Here is a 27,879-nt window from a genome sequence, read left to right as displayed (position 1 = left end):
ATACCTTAAAGCAGAGATTAGCCCAGGCCGTAGACCTAGCCCTCCCAGATTACTCTCTCCCGTTCCACTTGGATGTTTCTGAAGCAGGTGACGTTGTTAACGGCATCCTGTTTCAAAAAAAGGCGGAGAAAGGAGAGTGCTGATGTACGTCAGTGTAAAACTCGACACTACAGAAAAAAGACACCCCGCATGCACAAGACACGCAGCGGGAGTGGCCAAAATTATTCAGAAAACAGCACACATAGTGATGGGACACGCGCTGCATATCCTGACCTCACACAGCGTGGTGGCTGTAAACTCACACACGTTTAGAAAAATACTAGAGGCACCCAATTTGAATTTTTCCCACGAAGCGATTAACATGGCCGATCGGATGAGCGGGGGAGAACCACATGTGTGTGAGTCCCGAGTTCAGAAAGAGGAGAAGGTTAGACTAGATCTAGAAGCCGAAAAAATAGAAGGGACAGAGGACTGGTTCACAGATGGGTGTTGTTTCAGAACAGACACAGGAAGTTTGCAGGCAGGATACGCAGTGGTGGCCAGACAAGGCCAGGACTATGTGACCTTGATTGCAGAAAGGCTGGAAGGAGCCCAGTCAGCTCAAAGGGCCGAAGTGATAGTCGTGATTAAGGCGCTAGAACTAGCAGACGGAAAAGAAGTCACCATATACTCAGACTCAGCATATGCTGTAGGCGCAGTGCATGTGGAACTCAGCCAATGGCTCAGAGCAGGATTTTTGACTGCGGGAAACAAGCCAATAAAGCACGAAGCAGAGATGAAACAGCTGGCAGAAGCCCTAATGCTTCCTAAAAAAGTAGCCATAGTGAAATGCAAGGGCCACGAAGGATCAGGAACAATGGTGGCAAAAGGAAATCAGGTAGCAGATGAAGAAGCAAAAAGGGCAGCAGGATACCATGTGACCAAACAGATGGTCACGGTGGAGGAGGAAGTTAGGCTGAGTGATAGACTAACCCTAGAGAAAGTCAAGCAAGAACAGGACAAAGCCTCTCCAGAGTAGAGAACTATGTGGATGAGAAAAGGGGGATGCAAAGAGGGGGGGCTGTGGCAGAATAAGGAAGGGAAACCAGCCCTTCCCCCTGGTATTTGCCAGGCGATTCTAGCAGAGGCTCACGGGGTTGGTCATGCAGGGGTGAGACAGATGTTAGAGAACTTGACTGTGTGGTGGCATCCGTTTATGAAAGACATAAGAACATAATATACAAACGAGAGGAGGCCATTCGGCCCATCGAGCTCGCTTGGGGAGAACTTAACTAATAGCTCAGAGTTGTTAAAATCTTATCTAGCTCTGATTTAAAGGAACCCAAGGATTCAGCTTGCACTACGTTATCAGGAAGACTATTCCATACTCTGACTACACGCTGTGTAAAGAAGTGCTTCCTTAAATCCAGTTTGAAATGTTCTCCCGCTAATTTCCACCTATGGCCACGAGTTCTTGTATTTGAACTAATGCTGAAGTAACTATTTGGTTGAACAGCATCCAAACCTGTTAGAATCTTATAGACCTGGATCATGTCCCCCCTCAGTCTCCATTGCTTGAGGCTGAACAGATTTAGCTCAAATAACCTTTCCTCGTATGACATTCCTCTAAGACCAGGAATCATTCTTGTGGCCCTACGCTGCACCTTTTCTAAGGCCGCTATGTCCTTTTTAAGATGGTGCAGGGACACGTCCATGGTTGTGCGACCTGTACCTTTCATAACTCGCGACCCACAGTTAAGACTGAAAAAGGACAATTTCAAACATGCACAAGTTCAGGGGAGGAAATCATCATAGATTACACCGATATGCTTATTCTAGTGAGAGGGTTCAGATATGTGTTGATTTGTGTGGATGCATTCTCAGGGTGGCCGGAAGCATGGCCCACAAAAAAGGAGGATGGGGTATCCGTGATAAAGTTTCTGATCAATCAGTATATACCGAGACACGGGTTTCCCAACAGGATTCGGTCGGACAATGGGACCCATTTTAAAAATGAGGACCTCCAGACGGTGGAGAAAGCGTTGGGATTGAGACATGCGTTTGGAACTGTGTATCATCTGCAGTCCCAGGGAAAAGTGGAGCGAATGAACCAAACAATAAAACAAAAATTGACAAAATCTGTGCACAGACTAAAATGAATTGGGTTCACTCCAGTACCGCTGGCACTGATGTCAGTGAGGTGTTCCATAAACAGGGGAACCGGGTTCACTCCCTTTGAGCTCCAGACAGGCAGGCAGTTCCCAGGACCACAGAGAGGGCTATCCTGGACCCCCGACAAAAAGGGGGAGCGAAATCCTAGGGCATATTATGATGGTTTGCAAGTTCTCATTGCAGATTTCTCCAAACAGATCCAGGAAATGAGACCTGGAAATCAGCCACCCGAATCACACACGGCAGAGTGGGTCCTCCTGAAAGTCATCAAACGGAAGTGGTCAGAACCCAGATGGACCGGCCCCTTCCAGGTTACTGAGAGGACGTCACACGCAGTTCGTCTGAAAGGCAAAGGTGACACGTGGTTCCACTGGAGCCAGTGTGCAACTGCAGAGGAGCCAGGCAGAACCACAGCAGAGATCCAGAAGGCCCTCGGAGAAGACACACAGATAGTCAGTTCGGCTGAACCAGACGCGACTCAGGTCTCTACAGAAGGGCAGAATAATCCCTTGACCTGAGCAGATCAGCAGGGTAGTCTACCCCTGACTGATTGAAGAAATCAACACCTCGTCCGTCGCAGATCATCAGGACCAGGATGCAGAGATTCAAGATAAAAAGGGGACTTGTGGGTGGAACCAATGTATTGTGTGTAATGCTTAAATTGCTGATGATTATATTGCTTTCCATTGTCCAGACTGGAGAGGCCGCTCATTTCGAATGCGTGGGATCAGGGGGAGAGGCGCCTCTGAAGCTTCAGTACATAAGAGGCACCCCCACCGCTTATGTGACGTGATAAATTGCCAGGCACAGAACGTGTCATACCGGAGTTATGCTGTGTGGCTTTGCCACGATTATTACTTTCATACTGTGTGCAGTACTGGTCGACGCTGGGTGAGGCGTTGGTTCGTGGGGTGCGGCAATTGGGACATGGTGGCTAAGTACACCGGGCCCTCGGAGCCCTTTGGTCCAGTATACAATAGGAACTGGTGGACTAACATTACCTTCTCCAGAGTAGCCTCTACGGGAAGATCGGGCTTTAATCCACTGGCGCTGTCTGTGGGTGAGTATTACCGTCCCCCGACAATAGGGGACCAGCTGACCGTCCTGGTGGCCGTTGATCAATCTGGACAAGACCCCTGGGGCATAGTGCGCATCCAGTTTGTCGACACTCCCAGAGAGGTTACACAACCCCCGGGAGGGCCTGACGTACACTTGACTGCCACCCTATCCACGTCCATCAATGGGTCCAGGGTGCTCCAAATAGATTACACCAGGCTGAATCCTTTAGACATTTTAGGATTGACCACAGGGTACAAGGACGGCAACCTTTGGTTGGCCTGGATTGCCCAGACAGCGAAAGAACAGCAGATGGAGGGCTGTGTGGCCTGTGCCTCGGCCAGACCCCAGCTCTACACAGAGCTGGCCCCATTGCATGTTTCAGACACCTGGGGCTACGGCTGTATGATAGCCTTGACTCGAGAAGCCACCCTGGCAAACTGTACCACCTTAGCATCCCTTTTCCCACCTATCGACCCTAGGACCAAAGCAGGACCATTTATTCTCCGTATAGGAGAGTATCTCTGTTTTAACTTCACAGGCACGGGTCCGCACATTGGGGACCATACATAACGGTTCCTGTGACACCAGGATTGGACATATGGCCCGTTCTGGCCTCTATTGGTTCTGCGGCCATGAGAAGTTACTTGTTAGGATGCTTCTCAGCGGTCAAGGGACGTGCGCGATGGTAAGATTAGGGGCGCTGTTAGTTCTGATAGGGGAACGTCCTGATATATTGGCAAGTACGACCACACCACCACCTACTAAAGCACGACAAATGCGCATATTCATTAGATGCAGACGTCGGACCCTTAATTTTGACCCCACGGTAGATTCCCCAACATACATAGATGCCATAGGAATACCGAGAGGAGTGCCAGATGAGTTTAAATTGGCTGACCAGGTAGCCGCGGGATTTGAGAACATCCCCATTGTTGCGGCTTTATTCCCCATCACCCCCAATAAGAATGTGGATCGCATGAACTATGTTCATTATAACGTTTTGCGCCTCTCCAACTTAACTAGGGATGCAGTGTTGGGCCTTGCGGAACAATTAGGTCCAACGTCTCTCATGGCTGTGCAAAATAGGATGACACTAGACATGTTATTAGCCGAAAAGGGGGGAGTGTGCGCCATGTTCGGGGAAGTATGTTGCACTTTCATCCCCAATAACACCGCACCGGATGGCTCAGTGACCAGGGCACTTGAGGGTCTTCGGACCCTCTCCAAAACGACGCATGATCACTCCGGGATTAATAACATCTGGGACGATTGGCTGACCTCCGTGTTCGGACAATGGAAAGGCTTGATAACTTTGCTATTATTATCCATCCATCCATCCATCCATTGTCCAACCCGCTTATCCTACTGGGTCGTGGGGGGTCCGGAGCCTATCCCAGAAGCAACGAGCATGAGGCAGGGAACAACCTGGGATGGGGGGCCAGCCCATCGCAGGCTATTATTATCCATGGCTACTTTTACTGCTATTTTAGTTACTTGCGGGTGTTGCTGTATTCCCTGTGCTCGCACACTGTCAGTTCGCCTCATCACCACAGTGATAGAGAAGCGTGATAATACCTATGCACAGATGATGCCTCTCCTGTCTGTCAGGAAGGAGGGAGATGAATGCCCTCCTCTGGATATTGAGCTTTCCCGCCCGTAAGGTGATCTCCTACCGGAGATCAAAAGGGGGAAGCAAAAATTTTACTTATCATTGTTCATAATCAGGGTGATCTCCTTGTGGAGATCAAAAGGGGGAAGCAAATTTTCACGCCTCATTGCCTATAGTCAAGGTGATATCCTAGAGGAGATCAAAAGGGGGAAATTGAGGGGTTAATTATACAATAATCCAAATACTAATTTACTAATTTCTAATAAAACAGTGTCTAACATAATGCAGACACTAGACATGAGAACTGATACTAGGCCGGCAGGATGGGGTGGTCTCACTCCATGCAGTTGGGAGAAATCAGGAACTGACAGCAAGCAAGCAGGTCAAGATGACCTCCTACCAGACAGCAGGAAGACAGGAACCCATCACATAACCAATGCTTCTTTTAACTTTTGCTTAACATAAAGGAGGGGGGGGGGACATGTACTCACTGACTAACTAGAGCAAATGTCGAAATATGTTGTAGTCATGTAGATGGAAAAGTACAGAAAAGGGGGGCCACACCCCAAAAGGCCTATAAAGACCCAGAGCCGATACCTATGGTTCGAGCTTCTTACTGTACATGCTGAATATATGTCAGATGGTCGCTCCCTGATTGCAATCTGTCAGAGAATAAACTGGTGACTTGCAACTACTCCTCGACTGTGCTGTGAATCTCTTCTCATCAACGGACCCGGCGGAGTTCGACTCCAACAGTCCCCACCTTTGGCCACTGCCCAGCTCACATCGAACAGGCCCCATGAGTATAGGCCTGGCCACCAGGGGGGGGCCCCGGTGACCCGCGTCCGAGCAAGGGAAAACATGTATCCATTATATTTCTCTTCATAAGGGGTCTTTTGAGCCGCACTTCGTCTGGTTCCTGAGGGAATAATTTTAAGGGGAAATAAAGGGAATGATTCTATAAGGCTGTAACTAATTGAAACGAGAACTGACTGGCGCGCCGGCAAGGCAAGGCTACCTAATCGGAACAGATAGGGGGGGGCGACAGAGAACATCAGCGGCCCCTACTTACCTTTTAGCCTTCCAGAAGGACAACTACGAACCGACTAACGAGGGCAAGTGTCAAACATGTGGTTGTCACGTAGACGGAAGGTACCGAGAAAGGGGGGGAGATGCCCAAAGGGCTTTAAAAGGGATACAGCTGATACATAGGGCAGAGCCTCCTCCTGTATATGCTGAATGTATGTCAGACGGCCGCTCCCTGAGTATAATCAGTCAAGAGAATGAACTGGTGATTTGCAACTTCTCCCCGTGTCAGCTGTGAATCTCTTCTCATCCACGGACCCGGTGGAGACAGCGTACTCCAACAATTTGGGGGCTCGTCCGGGATCCCCAGGAGATTCGCAAGATTCGGCTAAGTGTTGACACAGCCTACTTAGACACAGAGAACTTCGAGGCGCCGACTAGAAGAGGTAAGCAGAGCCTGTTATATGAAAATCTGCACATTGGAGCAGTTTGAAGTGTCCAGGGGCCCGTCGGTAAATTAAGACGGAGGAGAGGTTGCACGCACTGTGGTTATATATTGGGTATGTCTATGTATTGTGTATGCATTGTGTCCAGGTATCGTGCGCAGGGAAATAGAATTTTAAGGAGTGGAGGGTATGGGACCCCCGCAGGAAATAGAACCTTAAGGAGCGGAGGGTACGGGACCCCCGCAGGGAAATAGAACCTTAAGGAGCGGAGGGTACGGGACCCCCGCAATGTCCTTGGTGAGGCAACCCCACTACTTGCTGATGAGCGGTAGAAAAGCTGGAAGGGAGACCCGGGGAATTCAGGACCCCCGAACTCTAGATTGGGAGGAGGGAATAAGGTCCCCCTCTCTAAAAAAAAAGTTAATCAAAGCACCAGCTTGGGTGCAGTTGTACTGGTGAGCAGCGTTGTGGGTTCTTCCTGTCCAGGGTGATCGCCATTCTCTCTCTGTTGGTTGAACTTGCTGTCACTGCTTGCGGTCTTACAGTTTGTCAGAACCGAAGGGGAGTTCTCAGCAACTGGACGCCCAAAAGCGTGCCAGCCCGGCTGCACCCGCTGACTCAGTACGGGCAGGGCCGACAGGTACCTCGGGCTTTCATTACAACTGCCGAGCAGGACCTCGAATGTGGTAAACCCGTCACACCAGGGAGAGAGCTAGGCCTCAGCGGCTGGACGCAGAAGAAAGTAGAGGTGCTGGGCCAGTTGTTAGGGTTACTTGAGGAGGAGGAGACAGAAGTGGCTCTACAGATAGACGGACTCAGTGAGGAATACATAGAGGGACTGCCAGGCCCGTCTGGAAATAGATACGGCCTGCGCTCCAGAGGCAAGCAGCTCCCCTTATTGCGGGGAGCAGGCAGTGGAAGGGAAAGGTATAAACCTTTCTCTATAGGAGATGTGCAGGCCTTGGCAGATAAAATGCCCTCCCCCGGCAGAGGGGGGAGGACAGTGGATGGAGAAGTTTGACCAACTCACTCAGGGCATGACACTTGCACTAGGAGATTTCTGGGCGGTGGCAGCCTGTTGCTTGACTACACATTCCCTACAGGGCGTAGAAGACAGAGCAGGGACTATTACATTTGCAGACAATATGTGTCTGACGATGGTGGTGATGCGCTTGGGTGACACCATGCGGGAGATGTTCCCCGCCCCTAGTGGAGCAGCCATCCCAAAGTTTACATGGGACCCTAAGGTTCACCCTAGAGAATATTTGGATAAATGTAGAGAGGATTGGACCCGTCGAACCGGGTGCCACCCGGGGCAGGATGGGGTGCAGCAGGAGTGGTTTAGGCGGGCAGTAATGGAGGGGGTTCCAGAGGCAGTTATGTCAGCTATACTGGGCAACCTGGATCTCCCTGGAGCAGACTCCCATGTGTGGGACCGGCATGTAGTATACCATTTGCAGAGGGCACGAGAGGAAGCACATAAGGAAAAGAGCGACCTTAAGGAACTACAGACACAGCTGCTGAAGCTGCAGGTGGGCGAAGCGAGGCAAAAGGCTAATGAAGCTAAAAGGAAAAAGCAGGGAAAGCGGATGGTGGCGGGGGTGTCCCCAGGGGGATCACCCATATACCCGCCCGGCCCTTGGAACGGGCTACCCACCTCCCAACAGGGAGGGTGGGGCCAGCAATGGGGAAGGGGCCGAGGCGGTTGGCGCCGGGGATACAGGGACCGGGGCTGGGGAAGGGGCGCTCCGCAAAGGGGACCGCCGTCAGGTGTCTGTTACAGGTGCGGGGTGGAAGGACACTGGGCCAGGACTTGCCCAGCAGTGGTCCCAGCCAATGTGCACGGCAGGGAAGGCCCTCTTGGGAACCAGGTGATGGCCCCCAACCCCCAAGCAGCTCCCACGGCAGGACAATATCCGGCAGTGGAAGGAGGGGAGTGGGACTGGTACCCCTCCTCACCGTAACAGTTCCTGCGAGCGGCCCTGGACGCAGGGGAGGCAGACCCTATGCTGTCCCTTATGGTCATGGACAAAGAACTGCCATTTCTGGTAGACACGGGAGCCATGTATTCCACTCTTAACGTAGTTCCACAACAACATCATCTGTCTACCTCAACAGTGACCGTTGTGGGCTTCTCGGGGGAAGAACAGAGACTGCCAGTGACTAAACCGGTGAAGGTTGCGGTGGGAAAACAGACCTTTCTCCACCCGTTCGTGGTGTCTTCTTCCATTCCAGTGAACCTCCTGGGACGGGACATGCTGGTGAAGCTGGGGGCCTCGATCCTGTGTAGTGTAGATGGACTGGTGGTCACCCTGCCAGAGGGCACTCGCCTGCGGTGCGACGCCCGCATCGCGAGCTCGGGACAGTGGCTGATGCAGCCGGTCCACAGTCAGGCCCTGGCAGACATCTATTGGGGCCTACTGGAACCCAGCCTGACTGGCATCCTGGTGGCCTACTCAGCGTGGCGGCCCTGGATCTCGCTCCTAGAGCCCTATGTACCCCCACCTGACCCTCCTCATGTGACCCTTTCCTACGATAGGGACAGTACTGATTGGTATGAGGAACTGTTTGTTGAGCAACTAGAAGGCCGGCAGTAACAAGTTGCCTCTGAGAACTTATATGTGGGTCCCGAAGGGGTAGCCTCAGCCACACTGCTTACCCCAGAACAGCTGCCCTGGTACATGATGGGACAGGAAGCTGTCCCACATGTCTCTCTGGCCCTCCATCCCGAACACCAGGCCAAGAATTTGGGCCCGATGGTGAAACGGGCCAGAGAAACTGAGGACTGGGTACAGACCCAGATCCCACAGGTCTCCTTCTCGCCCTCCTGCAGTACCTATCGCATACAGGTCACAATACAGGACACAGCCCTCCTGCAACATGAGCAGATAGCTAGAGATCACGGGTGTGAAAAGATGGACTACCCAAAGGCGCCGGCCCTTCTGGCGTCTCTGCCAGACTTGCTGTGGTCCACCAGCCCCACAGATGTAGGTCTAATATCCTGTACGCCAGTGCAGTTCCAACTTCGATCAGGGGAGGGTCCCCTCTGGCTCAGACAGTACCCGCACTAGCCGGCGGCAGAGGAACGTTTAGCTGAGACTATAGAGGGCCTCTTGCGGGCCAGGGTGTTAGAGCCCTCCACGTCTCAGTGGAACACCCCCATCCTCCCAGTGGCAAAACCCGGCACAGGCAAATATCGGATGGCCCACGACTTGCGTGCCATAAACAACCTCCTGCTGACCCCTACTGTTCCAGTTCCGAACCCATATGTTGCCCTAACTAATCTGACCCCGCAACAAAAATGGTTCACATGCATTGATCTAGCAAATGCTTTTTTCTGTTTGCCCCTAGCAGAGGAGTGTAGGGACATATTCTCCTTCACTTACAGGGGCTGCCAGCTGCGGTACACCCGCCTGCCTCAAGGGTTCGCCCTTTCTCCAGGTATCTTTAACCAGGTCCTGAAGCAGGCTTTGCCGGGGTGTCCTCTCCCGGACGGTGTCACCCTCGTCCAATACGTGGACGATCTTTTGATCGCGGCCCCAACAGCGGAGGCGGCCCTACAGGCCACCCAGTCAGTGCTGCGCCTTCTGTCAGAAAAAGGCTTTAAGGTCAGTAAAGACAAATTGCAGATTGCTAGGACAGCAGTGACCTTCCTAGAACGAATGTTGTCAGAGGTAGGAACAGACCTCTCCCCAGCTCATCGGTCTGCTATCTTGCATTACCCAAAGCCCATCACGGTAAAAGACATGTTATCTTTCCTAGGGCTCACAGGTTACAGTCGCACCTACATTCCAGATTACACGGGGCTTACACAGCCCTTGAGGGCGCTTGTCCAAGAACACGGCCTACGTAACCTCAGGGCACCCCTTAACTGTGACCAAGCATCGGAGGAGGCTTTTATCACCTTAAAGCAGAGGCTAGCACAGGGCGCAGACCTAGCCCTCCCAGATTACTCTCTCCCATTTCACTTGAATGTTTCTGAAACAGAAGAGGTTGTCAACGGCATCCTGTTTCAGAAAAAAGGGGGAGAGGAGAGTGCTGATGTACGTCAGCGTAAAACTCAATACTACAGAAAAAAGACACCCCGCATGCACAAGGCACGTGGTGGGAGTGGCCAAAATTATTCAGAAAACAGCACACATAGTGATGGGACATCCGCTGCACATTCTGACCTCGCACAGTGTGGTGGCTTATGTGAATTCACAGACGTTTACCATGACGTTACGAAGGAATCAACATGGCAGACCACATGAGTGTGAGTACTGAGTTCAGAAGGAGGAGAAAGTCAGACCAGACTTAGGGGCAGGAAAAATAGAGGAAACAGAGGATTGGTTCACAGATGGGTGTTGTTTTAGAACAGACACAGGAGGTTTGCAGGCAGGGTATGCAGTGGTGGCCCGACAAGGCCAGGATTATGTAACCTTGAAGGCAGACAGACTGGGGGGAGCCCAGTCAGCCCAGAGAGCCGAGGTGATAGCGGTTATCGAGGCCCTGAAATTAGCAGAAGGGAAAGAAGTTACCATATACTCAGACTCAGCATATGCTGTAGGCGCAGTGCATGTGGAACTCAGCCAATGGCTGAGGGCAGGATTCTTGACCGCGGGAAACAAGCCAATAAAACACAAAGCAGAAATGAGGGAATTGGCAAAGGCCTTGATGCTTCCCAAAAAAGTGGCAGTGGTCAAGTGCAAGGGACATGAAGGGTCAGGAACAATGGTAGCGAAAGGAAATCAGGCCGCAGATCAGGGTCGCAGGGTACGTGGTGTCCAAATATATGATCACGGTAGAGGAGGAAGTTCACCCGAATTACTGACTGACCCTAGAGAAAGTTAAGCACGAACAGGACAAGGCCTCCCCAGAGGAAAAGACAATGTGGAGAGAAAAAGGGGGGCACAAGAAGGAGGGGCTATGGCAGAGTAAGGAAGGGAAGCCAGCCCTTCCCCCAGGCCTTCGCCAGACAATCTTGGCAGAAGCCCACGGGGTGGGTCATGCAGGGGTGAGACAGATGTTAGAGAATCTGACAAGCTGGTGGCATCCATTTATGAAAGAGATGGTGGGAGGATATGTACGGAGTTGCGCTACCTGTACATTGTATAACTCGCCTGTCAAGTCAAGCCTGAGAAAGGGCAGTTTCCAATGTGCACCAGGTCAGGGGAAGAAATCATTATAGATTATACAGACATGGTGATTCCAGTGAGAGGGTTCAGATATGTGTTGATGTGTGTGGACGTATTCTCAGGGTGGCCAGAAGCATGGCCCACAAAGAAAGAGGATGGGGTATCCGTGATAAAGTTTCTGATTAATCAGTATATACCACGACACGGGTTTCCCAACAGGATTCGGTCAGACAATGGGTCCCACTTTAAGAACGAGGACCTCCGGACGGTGGAGAAAGCGTTGGGATTGAGACATGCGTTTGGAACTGTGTATCATCCGCAGTCCCAGGGAAAAGTGGAGCGAATGAACCAAACAATAAAAAAAAAAATTGGCAAAAATCTGCGCGCAGACCAAAATGAATTGGGTTGACGCTTTACCACTGGCAATGATGTCAGTGAGGTGTTCCATAAACAGGGGGACCGGGTTCGCCCCCTTTGAGCTCCAGACAGGCAGGCAGTTCCCAGGACCCCGGAAGGGGTTAACATGGACCCCCAACGAGAAGGGGGAGCATATTATGATTGTTTGCAAGGTCTCATTGCAGATTTCTCTAAACAGATCCAGGAGGTGAGACCAGAGAACCAGCCAGCCAAACCACACACGGCGGAATGGGTCCTCCTGAAAGTCATCAAACGGCAGTGGTCAGAGCCCAGGTGGACGGGCCCCTTCCAGGTTACGGAGAGGACGTCACACGCAGTTCATCTGAAAGGCAAAGGCGACACGTGGTTTCACTGGAGCCAGTGCACGGCTGCGGAGGACCCAGGAGAACCACAGCAGAGATCCAGGAGGCCCTGAGGGAAGGAATCCAGAGCGTCAGTTCGGCTGAACTAGACGCAACTCAGGTCTCAACAGAAGGGGCAGAATAATCCCCTGACCTGAGCAACCAGAGCAGGGTAGTCCACCCCTGCTCCAACGATCAGAAAGACTAAAAGCACCTCATCCACCGCCAGACAACACTAGGACCAGGATGAAGATCAAGATAAACAGGGGAATGTTGGGGGAAACAAGTGTGTTATGTGTGATGCTTAAAATGCTTAAAGTGTTAATGATTAGTGGTTTGTGAGCCATGCCAGCCATGGACCCCGAAGGGGGGCCGCGCCTGTGGCAGACTGGGAGTGGAATTTCCCTGAAGCTCAGGGTTTTTGCCCTCCTTCCTAGGCTGGATGGACAGGATTGTGTGTGGAACTCTTTGGAGTCCTAAAGGGGGGAGTGTGCTCTATGTTCGGGGAAGTATGCTGTACTTACATTCCCAATAACACAGCACCAGACGGCTCAGTGACCAGGGCACTCGAGGGTCTCCAGACCCTCTCCAAAACGATGCATGCACACTCCGGGATCAATAACATATGGGATGCTTGGCTGACCTCAGCGTTCGGACAGTGGAAAGGCTTAATGGGCTCGCTTTTATTATCCTTTGCTACTTTTGCTGTGATTCTAGTTATTTGCGGGTGTTGTTGTATTCCCTGCCTGCGCGCACTGTCAGTTCGTCTCATCCCTACCGTGATAGAGAAGCAGGATGACACCTATGCCCGGATGATGCCTCTCCTGCCTGTCGGGCCGGAGAGGGGCAAAGGTCATTTGGACAACTTTGAACTACACCTCCCCCGCCAATAGGGTGATCTCCTTGCGGAGATTAAAAGGGGGAATGCAAAATTTCATAAATAAGGCAAAATATTACTAATCAGCATAATCAGGGTGATCTCCTTGCGGAGATCAAAAGGGGGAAATTGAGGGAATAATTTTATAAGGGGAAATAAAGGGAATGATTCTATAAGGCTGTAACTAATTGAAACAAGAACTGACTGGCGCGCCGGCAAGGCAAGGCTACCTAATCGGAACAGATAGGGGGGGCGACAGAGAACATCAGCGGCCCCTACTTATCTTTTAGCCTTCCAGAAGGACAACTACGGACCGACTAACGAGGGCAAGTGTCAAACATGTGGTTGTCACGTAGACGGAAGGTACCGAGAAAGGGGGGGAGATGCCCAAAGGGCTTTAAAAGGGATACAGCTGATACATAGGGCAGAGCCTCCTCCTGTACATGCTGAATGTATGTCAGACGGCCGCTCCATGATTATAATCAGTCAAGAGAATAAACCGGTGATTTGCAACTTCTCCCCGTGTCATCTGTGAATCTCTTCTCATCCACGGACTCGGTGGAAACGGCATACTCCAACATTCCTCACCCAGGACCTGTTTGCCTTGGGTGACCCTACCAGAGGCATAAAGCCCTGGGAAACTTAGCTCCTGGGATCACTGGAACATGCAAACCACTCCACCACAATAAGTTGTCGGCTCCAGGAGGGGATTTCTGGTCTCCTTGCATACGAATATATTGGATCTCTCATGTGCATGCATGAGCCATTCACACCTGGCCACATCCCCCCCCTTTTTAGCACTGATGGGGATGTGTCTGGATCGTGTTTCACCATTGCGTTGTTCATCAAATTACCATGCGAATGCGATTTGAATATGTGGTAATGTGGCTATTTAGAATGTGCTCAATGCACTTTCACAATGAGGAATAATGTCTCATTGATGACACACATTTGAAAAATTTCCGCAAACTCTGGTAATCCAGATGCAACTATCCTACGCTTACTGTACGCTATTCCATAACTTGATGCAATCTTGGCAATTGGCACATTCAGATGTGTCAGGATACTTCTGCTTAATAGCTTGAGCCAATTCATCTTTCACCACATCTACTGGGACTGTGGAAACATTAGAAACCGCTAGGTTAGATTTACCATAAGATGCAGAGTTTAGATGGAAAGCAATCATCAGCTGATGTTTTGAGGCTAAGGTCAGAGGTATGTTCCTAAAACAGCTGGTATGTTTAACAATCTGCTTGAAAAAGCTGTATTTGGCCTCAAAGCACATTGTCCAATGTCTGACAAGAGGACCAAAAGCACGGATCATGAGAAGGTAGTGCTCTAAATAGTGATGCTTTGGTAGAAGTCTGACACCAAGAAACTGCTCTTGATACCTCTCAATAATTTTACATTCAGATTCATCAGTATGTACTGGTGCAACAGCAAGTTCAACAATCTCAAATCCATGAGCACTGTTGGAAACTTTTTCCTTTGTCGAAGCAGAGACCAGGAGACGTTGGGATATCTTTCAAGCAGAAGTTACTCTTTATTGAGAACTCACCTTAGTCATCCAAGTCTGACTAAAAGTCAGCTCTGGAGAGTTTATACTTTTCAAGCGGGGAGGGATACACAGAGGTGGAGACAATCTAAACAAAGCATAGTATAGTCCAAGAATCAGCCTGGAAGTTCCCCAGCCCTGATCTCATCAGCATAGCAGTGCCTTTCAAATGCATAGGTGCTAATCTAATCAGCCTGACAGTATCACCCAGACCTTCACATTATCATAGCAACAAAGGCACAGCCTGGCCTTGAGATTAGCATTCACATTTACTTTGGGACCCTACCCAGTGGTCAGGAAGTCCATAAAGACAAAAGGTTAATGTCTCAGACAACTGGGCTAACAGACTTGATCTTTAGAATGTCACCATCTTTACCTCAAGATGCAAAACCCAATGTACCTATCTCTTTCAGTTTATATACTATTACGTTGGAAGCTAGATTAAACATTTTATAAATTTGTAATCCTACAGCACAAACCATGCTGGCTCACTTTCTGGTATAAGAGGTCCTACCAAAAATGGAAGCAACCTCAACAAAGTTCCAGTTTTCATGAGCATTGCCGTCTATGGTTTACCAACTTACAAAACTTGCTGGTACCACATGCGGCTTGTTAGTTTTATCTTGAGGGGTTAATTATACAATAATGAGGGGTAATTTTACAATAATCCAAATACTAATTTACTAATGTCTAATAACACAGTGTCTAATATAATGCAGACACTAGAAATGGGAAGTGACACTAGGCCTGCAGGATGGGGTGATCTCACTCCATGAAGTTTGGATAAATCAGGAACTGATAGCAAGAGAACAGGTCAAGATGACCTCGTGCCAGAGAACAGGTCAAGATGACCTCGTACCAGACACCAAGAAGACAGGAACCCATCAGATAACCAATGCTTCTTCTAACTTTTGCATAACATAAAGGGGGGAGGGGGACATGTACTCACTGGCTAACTAGAACAAATGTCGAAATATGTTGTAGTCACGTAGATGGAAAAGTACAGAAAAGGGGGGCCACACCCCAAAAGGCCTATAAAGACCCAGAGCCGACACCTAGGGTTCGAGCTTCTTTCTGCACATGCTGAATGTATGTCAGATGGTCGCTCCCGGATTATAATCTGAATAGATAATAAACTGGTGACTTGCAACTACTCCTCGACTGTGCTGTGAATCTCTTCTCATCAAAGGACCCGGCGGAGTCCAACAATCTGTCCACTTATAGGGAAAGGTCAATATGGCTTTGTTAAGCTCATCTAATGTGTATAAACCCTTTGATATAAATAATTCAAGGCAGTAAGAAAGCTCTACTGGTATGATTCCTTCAAGAAGATCATGAGCAAGATCAGGGGCATAGCCACAGACAACATGAAAATAAGAGAGATGTTCAGATAAAATAAACTCTTGTTTAACCCCGAAGCAACTTTTGTTAGTCTCCTGCAACAACTTTACATGACATTCATGAAGCTCTACTGTTCTGAGGTTGAAAACACCAGATGCAACAGAATGGGCTTTTATGTCACAACTCTTTCCTGTGTAATACCGGCAATAGTAGTCTCCAGAAAAGCTTTCAACAAATCCAGCAAGGCTGTGAGCTCCAAGATTGTCTGCAACCACAGTCTGCACTGTACCTTTAAGAGATTTACCCAATAGTGGAATGTATACACCATAGTCCTCTAGAGTTTAAATGTCTTGTAAGAGTGGCTGTAATACTTTTTCATAACCATACTTTTTTACATCATCACTTTCTGCTAGCAGTGCCAAATAAATGGATTACAAAGATGAGTGGGAACCAGATGGTAGGTTACCAAGTATCCAATAAACTGCATGAAGCTTGTATTTCTTTCTAGAAGAGCCTAAAGGGTTACATGTTTCAAAATCATCCACATAAAGGCCTAGTGATATTCTTAACTCATTGTTCAAGAAACTGTTCTCTTGAAAATGGAAACCATCTTGAGGGTCTTTATATTCATAAAACTGATCAGGTTGAATCTGCTGCTGTCCCCTATGATTTTACAAGACCTTGTCAAATATATGTTCCCTACTTAGAATTTGCTGCAAAGATTTCAGTATTGGCACAAACTGAAATGTGCAAATCTATTTTGCAAGACATATACAGTATATATGTCTGGTGTTTTTTTTTATAAGGCGCGTGAAGTTGTGGCTGTTAGGGGCCCTGTAATACCCATTTTGTCCGCTTGAGAAAATTACAACTGTTTCGCCGGGGCTACCCTTGAGTGCGCGCTACCCGTGGTTTTGCGGTGCCTTAAAACGCATTTAAAGGAGTACATTAATAAACATCTGTAATGTATTTTATTCTTTTAAAGACTATTGGCCCACTTTGGTGCCTCGATCCTTTAAAATGTACATGTGTTGAGCCAATTTGTCCCCATTTATGAATGACAGCTAAAGTTTTTTATACCTTTAAACATTAACAAAATCAATCAATATCTTTTCTTAAAATTTTACAAGTCTATTTCTTTCGCGATAAGCTGCGTGAGCGCCTAAGTTGGCGTGCTTTGGGGCGGCATACACGTCGTTCTCCTGACAAATAATTACGCCTGATTTCACAGACCTGGAGTTAAACTCTAAAGCCCTGACCCCCGTACGTTTGATTGTACGCGTGCGCGTGAACAAGTATTTACTGAAAAACAGTGTTTATTAATATAACTAATGCTTTATTCTATCAAAGTTTTAAAATATGTTTTTGATGCTTGATGCTGCTTACTATAGTTCCTATACGGTCCTAATCCCCGGATGGTTTTTTGCGATGAGTTGCGTGAACGACTAAGTTAGTGTGTTATGGGCTTGGACACACATCGCTGTCCTATACTTTCACGGGCCCTGAAGTTAAACTCTAAAGCCCCCGATAGCAAAATACAACAAAATACGTCTTTTAAGTTATTTACTCGTTTTGATTACCTATCCGTTGGTGAAATTAGCTAAATGTTGCTGTGGTTTTTCGCGATGAGCTGCTCGCTCCGTTTGTTGCTACCGTTTTGAAATGGTTGTCTTACGAATCATTATTCTTTGTTTGATGCATGGTTTCGTGTAAACATCCGCGATTGTTTATGACTACACCATATGTCCAAAGTGGCCTGGGAGCGGATGATTCTACCCCTTGTTTAATGACTTGTGACCGGATGCTCAGTCTATCTCAAAGACAGTGGCCTGTTTGATTCTACTCCCATGTTTCCTCCGGCAGTGATATGCTTGACAGACACTTTTGATGTTTTTAGCCCTTAAAAATAATATTCCCATGGCATTATTCTACCATAGTATGTTGCTAAATACCGTTCACCAGTTTCTACAGCTATTAAATGTATTTAAATAAAATCGGGGCATCTTGTTTAAAATAAAACTAACAAAATACAAGTAAATGCATCTAGGTCGCCAATTGAACGTGTGTCTGCGTGAGTGCGCCTGCGTCACGCCAGTTCCTACAGCTATTAAATATATTTAAATAAAATTGGGGCATCTTGTTTAAAATAAAACTAACAAAATACAAGTATATGCATCTAGGTCGCCTAATAAGCCCCCCGCTTGGTGGGGGGTATACTTGTCATCTGGTTTACCAATCAATATTCTTTGTTTGATGTACGGTTTCGGGAAAAACATCGGCGCTGGTTTATGACATTACGACAAATAGATAATTGTCTTGTGAGACGGAGACGCTGTTTCATAGCCCCTGGTGTGAACCCCTTTAGCAAAATAAGAACAGTAGACAGCCCCACCTAGCGGTATGTGCTGAGGCCGTACCACACCCATGCTTCTAAATTTATGTTAAAAACACATAGATTCATTCCCTAAAACTTACAGTATCGTCTAGGCTGTTCACATACATTGTATTAAACATTGCATTAAAACAGCACGTTCATGTTAAAGAGAATTATTTCTAGTTTAAAACTAGCGGCAGGCCGTCTTTTAACCACCACCGCTTCTGGGGTAATGCCGTATGCTCATTTTAACAAGGATTACCAGCGTTATTGGTTGATTCTTTTGTCAAAATGTTTATGCCGCTTTTACTTTATTATTCACATTGGTTGAAAAGTGCTTCATTACTTTAAAAACGTAATGTTTAAGGGGACTTATTTGAAATAGCGTTCACTCCGTTTGTTGTTACCATTTTGAAATGGTTGTTTAACGAATCATTATTCTTTGTTTGATGCATGGTTTCGTGTAAACATCCGCGACTGTTTATGACTACACCATATGTCTAATAGCCTGGGAGCGGATGATTCTACCCCATGTTTAACCCCCTGGGGCCTGAGGCCTTTTTTCCACTTTCGAGGTAGTCTGACATGCCTTGACATTTTAAAATATTTCACCAATCTAAAAAACATTTATCCCAAAGTGATACATTTGCTTTTATTCAGCACAAACTCAGCACCAATAATCTGAGACTTCTTAGAATGTTATTATTCTATTTTTTGTTAAAATCAACTTTAAACATATACTTTTCAAAAACCTATTTTCAGACATGCTGAGAAATTGTAAAAAATCACATTATAGACATTTCTAGGTAAGACTTTTGAGCTCTGAAGCTTATAGACACAGGGGTTGGCTACACATAGGTGAAAGTGACATTCAGAAATTTTATATGGTTTGATTACTAAAGTGTTACAACTTTGGAGTGACACTCTTTTTCTCAAAGTCAGTGGTCTTCACAATGAATATTGATGAGATAGGTGTCCTCACACCTGTAGTAGTTTGCATACTGTCAATGGCCCATCAGTCTGGAATATCACTGCACCCCACACCCATCACTTTGGAAAGGCAGTTTGAAACGCAAGAAAAGTAGCAACAATAAAATCCCTTTCACAGTTTATTGATAGATGGAATGAAAAATGAAAAACTGTGACTATATAAATATAGAAAGCGATAAATATGATGCAGTGACTATTATTGACGCTCTGGGGACGAGGGCATCATCGACCGCGTATCTTTCTCGTGTATTTCAGTTTATATCTTGCTGAAATCATTATGTAGAATCATGAAAAAAACACTGACTAAATCCGTTATCTGTCTTCTTTTCAAAACTTCCATTGTCAGAAGTATTAAAGTTTTTAAAATTAGGTTAAATAGGCAAAAAAGCCAATCGTGTCACCTTTCTTTGTTTTACTTGCGTCGGGAGCGTTTAGGACCACTCTGCACCAGATAATTACCTGCATGCTTTCTGGTATTGCACACCGGTCAACGAATTCTGGCAAAGGATTTGTGAAGACTTATCGACACACCTAGGGCATCCCATCCCACCCTCCCCCTCACTCTGCCTGCTTGGGGACCTCACTGACACTAATATGGACATGAATAAATCTTGCATGCTTCTCACAGTACTAACCATTGCTAAGAAAACAATCCTTCTGAACTGGAAGTCAGAAGAGAATTTAAACATAAATCTGTTCAAAAATCTACTCTGGGATTATGTTTCCATGGAGAGGATGTCTGCCTGTAAGAAAAATCAATTGATCGATTTTGAAGACAGTTGGACTCCAATAATGAATTTTTTAACGTAATGTCGTCAGGGGTGGTGGGGCCTTGCCGTCACCGTCCCGGGTTGGGGGCTGGGGGTGGGGGGGCTGGGTTGTTGGGGTCCTCTGGTGTTTCTCTTGGCTGAGGGCGCGTGGTCAGTGTCTCTGGGTGGCCGCTGGCCTGGCCTGGTGGGGGCGGTGCGGGGGGTGGGGGGGTTCTGCCCCTGCGGGGTGGGTGGCGCGCTGGGGGGGGATTGGGGGGTGGGGCCTCTGGGTTCCGCCTGGGCCGCTGCGCTGGGGTGCGTGGGTTTGGGGGCGTGGGCTCTATCTGCTGGGGCCGCTGCTCCGGCTCCCGGGCGGGTGGTTGCCCGCATGCTGGGGGGCCTGGTCTGCCCGGGCCCGTTGCCTGGTGGGGGCGGGTCGTTGTCTGCCGTTGGCGATTCCGGCGCGGGGCCCTCGGGCGCTGTGGGGTGGTTTGGGGGGGGCGGTGGGGGGAGCCTCTGCCTCGCCTGGGGGGGGGCCTGGGGTGGCCGGGGGGCGGGGGTCACCCCGCCTGGCTGGTCCGGCTCCCCGTTTGCCGGGGGGGTCTGGGGTTGTCCCGTCCTTGGCCGCTAGCTGGGGTCTCATCGGGCGTGGTGGGGTGGGTCTCTCCCGGTCTGCGCCTGGGGGGGGGGGGGGCGTTCCCTGCTGCTGGGCTGCCTGTGCCGCCCCTGAACACCTCGGTTGGCCGTCCCTGCCGGCTGTGCGGGGTCAGGGATGGGGACTAATCGGGTCCAGTCGGGGATCTGGCCCCGGTGCCGGGGGGGGCCCACTCCTGGCACGCCCTTATTGCTCCCCTGGGTCCAACACCACATTTCACACAACACTAGGGCCTTGAGGGGCGGTGGGGAGGTGCGCCGAGACACTGCCCCTCAATTTTTACTTACATGTTAGACACCACATGACACTAGGGCTGAGGAGGTGGGTTGAGGCAGGTGGGGCTCTGCCGTCTGCCAGCGGTGGGGTGCCCATGCCTCAACTGCTCGCCCACTTTTTGCACCTTAGTCATATACGCAGTCCATATTACATTAGGGCCTTGGGGGTGCGGGGAGGGGGATGGGGGACTCTGCCATCTGCCAGTGGTGGGGCCCTCATACCCGAACTGCACCCACTAATTTTAATGCATAGTAGACATAAACACACAACTCTCTCACACATGTACATGCACACTTCACACCAACATGGGTCAGGGAGGGGATGGGGGCTGAGGGGCCCCCCCTAACTCTCTGTCTCTGGCCCTGTGCTGGTGGGGTGGCCCGCCGGGGGGAAGACCCATCATGGGGGGGTTCGGGTGGCCCTGGCGGGTATGGGCGGCCTCCTCTCTTGGGCCGCGGGCCGGGTGGTGCTTGGCTCTGCTGCGCCGTGGTGGGGCCCTGGCGGGCGGTCCGGGGAATCTTGGGACGCTCTGGGCCCTGCTAGGCGGATTGGGGGGTTCGGTCTGGGCTGGGCGGGGTGTCTGCCGCTCCCCGGTCGCCGCGGGTCCGCTCCCGGGTGGGGGGGGGGCTCTTTGTATGGGCCCCCCTTGGATCATCCTGCAGTGTTGGGGGGGAGGCGTGCCGGGTCGCTGCGGTGGGCGGCGGCCCGTCCTCCCGGGGGACGGGCTGGGGGGGCTGGGGCTCCCCCGGTGTGTGGGGGGCCGTCCGCCGGGGGGTGGGGGGGGTGGTCCCGGGGGGTGGGGCCCTTCGGCCCTGGACCCGCCTGCCCCGGTGGGGTGGTTGCGGGTGGGGCTGGGGGGCTCGCCGCCCGTCCTCCCTCTGCGGGCCTCCCTGTGCGGGGGTTGGCGCCCCCTTAGTCCCTCGCGGGCTCCCTCTCGGGTTGGGCGGGTGGTTGTCTCTGGGATGCGTGGCTGTGGGCCCTTGTGCCGGGGGGGCAGTAGGGTGGCTTCGGTTGCCTGGTTCTCCTGCCTTCGCCTTGGGCCTGGGGGGGGGGGGGTGCTGCCGCCTCCCCTGACGGCATTAAATGCCAGCACATCCAATGACAAATCAGGTCACACCTACACTTGCACATGCATACAAGACTGGTTGAGCGATCAATATCATTATTATTATGACTTTTTAGGGTATGTTATAGATTTAGGAATTGAAATATACATATATAACGGTACGATTACGTGTGTGTATGCTACATATATATAATACCGATTTGTATTAATTATTATTAGTATCACTGATGTTGTTATAATTCTTGTTGTTTGATGAGTGTTATGTTTCTTATGGTTGTTTGTATTCTGTATTCCCCTATACTTCATCTTTTTTCCATCCCGCCTACATTATTAGTGTTATTATTTCTGTATACCTTTTTTTTTTTTTTTTTTTTTCTTTTCTTTCTCCCCCTCTCCCCATGGTGATTGATGTCTGTTATTGTTACGCTGTTGTTTTTGTACCCCCCCTGTTTTTCTCCTTTTCCACGGTACTGGTGAGTTCAGAGCGGCCACAATCTTTACTCTTGAATGTAATGTAAAATAAAGTTGTCCTCCGAAGAGGGGGGGTGGTGGTGGGCAATAAAAAAAAAAAAAAAAAAAAAAAAAAAAAAAAGTCAGATTAACAAATAGAGTTAATGCGCATTCTGTCAGGATGGTGGCGTGCTCACACAATTAAGGGCCATGGGCTAGCGATTACAATTTCTGCCGTCGCCATTTTGAACGTGCTTCGGCATGTTTACACCCCTCCCCTTCCCCCAGCGGTCGATCATTTGTCGCGCAAGTTTTGAATGGAGCGGTAGCATGCCGGCTTCGCTCCGTTGCGGAATAATGGCCGCCTTGCTACACTGACGGAACCCAGAGCCGCTATCGATGGATCTTCGTGTTTGGTGAAAATGCTTTTTCTGTTTTACATTGAAATAAACTGTTAAACTGATTACGGCTTTTCTCGTTTTTAAAAACTTGTGCTAAAATGTTTGTGCTTGTTTCGCATTTGCTCTTTTGTGCTTGTTTCGCTCGGGTATGTCTTTTACTAGTTTAAAAGTTAAAGTTTGGGACTTGTGTCGTTTGTGCTTAAAATATGGTGTTTTATCTTGACAGTGTTTCGCTCGGGCATGTCTCCACTTGTTTAAATTCCGTCTGCTTTTCTTTCTTTCTTTTAAAACTTAAAGTTTGGGACTTGTGTCGTTTGTTTAAAATACGGTGTTTCGCTCGGGCAAGTCTCTACTTGCTTAAATTCCGCCTGCTTTTCTTTCTTTCTTTTTAAATGTAACACTAAAGTTTTGCCCTAGCTTACGTTCATCCTGCTATATGTTTTATTATTCCTTAAAATGTAATTTAAAATAACACATTAATAAAATACATGTAATGTATTTTTATTCTATTAAAGTTTAACAACCCCCAAACCATACGACCCCCTATCGGCAACACGTGGAATAAGCATGTATGATACCATTTGGCCAAAACCCCCTCCCCCCGACCAATCAGAACAAAGGATACGCCCACATCCCGCTTATGACGTCATAGATGGGAGAGAGCTTTAAGCTCCGCCCAAGGTACCAGGTAACCTTTTTTTCACAGCACTACTGGCAAAATATTCTGTGGACAGATGAAACCGAAGTTCAGTTGTTTGGAAGACCCACACAACACTATGTGTGGAGAAAGAGGCACAGCACACCAACATCAAAACCTCATCCCAACTGTGAAGTATGGTGGAGGGGGCATCATGGTTTGGGGCTGCTTTGCTGTGTCAGGGCCTGGACAAATTGCTGTAATCGAAGGAAAAATGAATTCTCAAGTTTATGAAGGACTTTTGCAGGAGAACGTAAGGCCATCTGTCCACCAACTGAAGCTCAACAGAAGATGGGTGATGCAACAGGACAACGACTCAAAGCATAGAAGTAAATCAACAACAGAATTGCTTCAACAGAAGAAAATACGCCTTCTGGAGTGTCCCAGTCAGAGTCCTGACCTCAACCCAATTGAAATGCTGTGGCATGACCTGAAGCGATTCACGCCAGACATCCCAAGAATATTGCTGAACCTAAACAGTTCTGTAAAGAGGAATGGTCAAGAATTACTCCTGACCGTTGTGCAGGTCTGATCTGCAACTACAGGAAACATTTGGTTGAGGTTATTGCTGTCAAAGGACGGTCAACCAGTTATTAACTTCAAGGGTTCACATACTTTTTCCACCTGCACTGTTAATGTTTACATGGTGTGTTCAATAAAAACATATAATTATTTGCATGGTATTAGTTTAAGCAGATTGTGTTTATCTATTGTCTAAGTTGTGACTTAGAGGAAGATCAGATGACATTTTATGACCAATTTGTGCAGAAATCCATATAATTCCAAAGGGTTCACATACTTTTTCTTGCAACTGTATGCTCAAAGACTAAAACAGAAATAAATTTTACCTATTAGAAAAAAACACATTTATCTATACAATTGCATGGTGTGGTAAAACCTGAAAGTGTTGGGGACATTTTTCATGTCAGCGTTTGGATAACCTCAATTTCATAATAATCTATGAATGCAAACAAAAAACTACAAATTCCAAAAGCATTACATTTTGCTTGGTTACTTATGGTTAACGTTACGGTTAGGTAGGGATCTATGGTGTCATGATTGGGATTAGAGTTATGCCTATAGAAATGAATGGACGGTCCCCATTTAGACAGGTACGTCAACCTGTATTTGTATGCGTGTGTACTTGAGGCTTCTAGGATGTCAAGTGCCATCCATCTCCTGTCCTCCTCCATTTCTTTTCTGGATGTGCCAAACATCATGTCTGGCATGACAGGGAAGGCCTTCAACAAGGCTTTTGCCATCTACAAAAAGAAACATTTCTTTTACTGAGAATGGTTATTAAAGTCTGTTACCACATACAATGACAAAAGTGAAACCTTTGACTACGTAGTGCCAATAACAATTGAGTCTTTATCTCTGATTGAACTGACTGCTTACTGTGAAAAAAGTGGAAATTGGATTTCAGTCGGTCTTCAGCGTCTCTGGATTGGAGCATCTCATTGGGAATGTCAACAGGAGTTTATTTGGGGAAACAAAATATACTAGGAAAACTACAACAAAAGGACCATGGGGGGTCAATACCAAAAACAGGGAAAACACAGATAAACTAAAGAAACCATAACACAGCTAGGATCAGGGAAACCAAACAAAACAGCTTTCTCTAAGCAACATGCATACAATGACTCACTGGAAAAGGGCGCAGGGCAGGCACTTAAATACACAGAAAACTGGGGCAAAAAATGAACAGGTGTAGGACAAATCAACTAACCAGTTAAACACTGGCACAAGGAAATGGGCAACAGGTGGAACTAATAACCAATGGGAACGGAAACTAGGGAGCTTAACCGATACCAAAACTAGGAAACATTAACTGGGAATTAAAAGTAGAAATAAAACACAAGGCATGGACAGACAACCATAAACAAGACTAATTAAACACAGGAGAAATCAATACCAAACTAAGAATAAACCAAAACAGGGAAGCAGAGGACTAAACACTAGGAAAGACAAAAAAAAAAATAAACAAGGCAGCTGAGGCTGGTTTCAAACCAACAACTACAGGGTTGACAGTCTCAGTACAGTACACTCAACCCACTGAGATGTGGCAGTCCAAGGGGCAAGGAAAAATACACTAGGGGCTTAAAGGGGCGAGTTACAGAGAGAAGGACAAAACAACCCCTGTTGTCTCATGAGCTGCAAGTGGATTTTGACCTTTTTTTCCCCGCCTGTGCCATGCCACGCCATAACAGGGAAATATTCTTCTCATGCCTTCTGGTGAAAGTCCTAAAAAGTGGTTATTGTTTGGGACATTATTTCACTCCCATACACCTAACCCTGCAAGACATGTTCAACACCGCATATAATGTTTTATGTTAAAGACCAGTTAAAGCATTTTCAAGTTGCTGCTGCAGAACTTTTTATTAATTTGTATGAGTAGTATAATTTTAATAATTTTGCTGAAGATTTGCTCAATATTTGTGTCCAGTAGTGTCACAGAAATATCATAACAATGACCAGGTAACTAGTTTAATAACATCATAAAAAACAATGCTAAGCTTACCTTGACAACAATGACTCCACAGCTGCTTCCATCTTCTTGAAGTGGGTGACATATTGTTCCCCCTTCCCACTTGATGTTCACCCAGTCTGTGATGCCATGGCATGTTCTCCTCATCTTGAAGTATTCTCTGAATAAATGATTATACTTTATTAATTCTGAAGGGAAATTCTTTTTGCCGACCCCATCTTGCACTCTGTAGGTGAGAGTAAGCTGGCTGCAAAGGGCAGCCACCTGTAGTGGCACTCAGCGAGCTGGGAGTTAATGACCTTCTTGGAGAGGTAGATCCTGTTTAACAAATCTGTTGGAGTTTTTTGAGGAAGCTACTCAGGAAGTTGATGATAAGTAGATGTCATCTACTTAGATTTCCAAAAGGCTTTTGATGTTGTCCCCCACAAGAGGCTCTTACTTAAACTCAAAGCGACAGGTATTTTAGGAACTGTAGCGACCTGGATTGATAACTGGTTAAAAGATAGGAAGCAGCGAGAAATTATAAGAGGCACAATGTCACAGTGGGCCTGCATTCATAGTGGGGTACCGCAGGGTTCAATTTTAGGACCACTATTGTTCCTAATTTACATAAATGATATAGACACCAATATATACAGTAAACTGGTGAAATTTGCAGATGACACCAAGGTGGGTGGTGTAGCAGATACTGAACTAGCGGCTCAGCAGCTACAGCGGGATCTTGATTTAATTAGTGACTGGACCGATACCTGGCAGATGAAATTTAACATAGACAAATGTAAGGTACTCCATGTAGGGAGCAGAAATATAAAGTACAGGTATTTTATGAGACCTACTGAAATAAAGGTAGTTGATTATGAGAAAGACCTTGGTGTGTATGTTGATGCTTCCATGTCTCATTCTCGCCAGTGCGGGGAAGCAGTAAAATAGGCCAATAGGATGTTGGGGTATATCTCCAGGTGTGTGGAGTTTAAGTCAAGGGAGGTCATGCTAAGATTATACAATTCCTTGGTGAGACCTCACCTAGAATATTGTGTGCAGGTTTGGTCACCATATCTTAAAAAGGACATTGCGGCCTTAGAAAAGGTGCAGCGTAGGGCCACAAGAATGATTCCTGGTCTTAGAGGAATGTCATACGAGGAAAGGTTAGTTGAGCTAAATCTGTTCAGCCTCAAGCAAAGGAGACTGAGGGGGGACATGATCCAGGTCTATAAGATTCTAACAGGTTTGGATGCTGTTCAACCGAATAGTTACTTCAGCATTAGTTCAAATACAAGAACTCGTGGCCATAGGTGTAAATTAGCGGGAGAACATTTCAAACTGGATTTAAGGAAGCACTTCTTTACACAGCGTGTAGTCAGAGTATGGAATAGTCTTCCTGATAACGTAGTGCCAGCTGAATCCTTGGGTTCCTTTAAATCAGAGCTAGATAAGATTTTAACAACTCTGAGCTATTAGTTAAGTTCTCCCCAAGCGAGCTTGATGGGTCGAATGGCCTCCTCTCGTTTGTATTAGGGATGCACCGATCCACATTTTTTCACTTCCGATCCGATTCCGATACCTGAATTTGGATATCTGCCGATACCGATACTATTCCGATACTAGAGCTCTATTTGCTTTAATATCACTATGATTATTATCATTATTGTTGATTTTAAGAGGCTGTAATAAACTTCTCTACAAGCAAGTCTATGTATGTCCCAAAAAGCAACTTGAGGTAAGTATGAGGTTAGAAAACGGCTGAAATCCCATCCTGAAAACAAATATGCAACTTTAAGGGTTTAAATGGATATT

The 27,879-nt window shown here is 47.7% G+C and overlaps 1 pseudogene; it reads left to right on the top strand.

Moving 5' to 3' along the window:
• The first annotated feature begins 3,078 nt into the window (after window positions 1-3,078).
• Window positions 3,079-12,240, top strand: LOC140578482 (uncharacterized; annotated as a pseudogene).
• Window positions 12,241-27,879: the final 15,639 nt, after the last annotated feature.

The sequence above is a fragment of the Paramormyrops kingsleyae genome, chromosome 15 (genome assembly GCF_048594095.1).
Source record: "Paramormyrops kingsleyae isolate MSU_618 chromosome 15, PKINGS_0.4, whole genome shotgun sequence".
NCBI lineage: Eukaryota > Metazoa > Chordata > Actinopteri > Osteoglossiformes > Mormyridae > Paramormyrops > Paramormyrops kingsleyae.
Note: the sequence above shows the minus strand (reverse complement) of the source record. Positions and strands in the feature narration are given on the sequence as shown.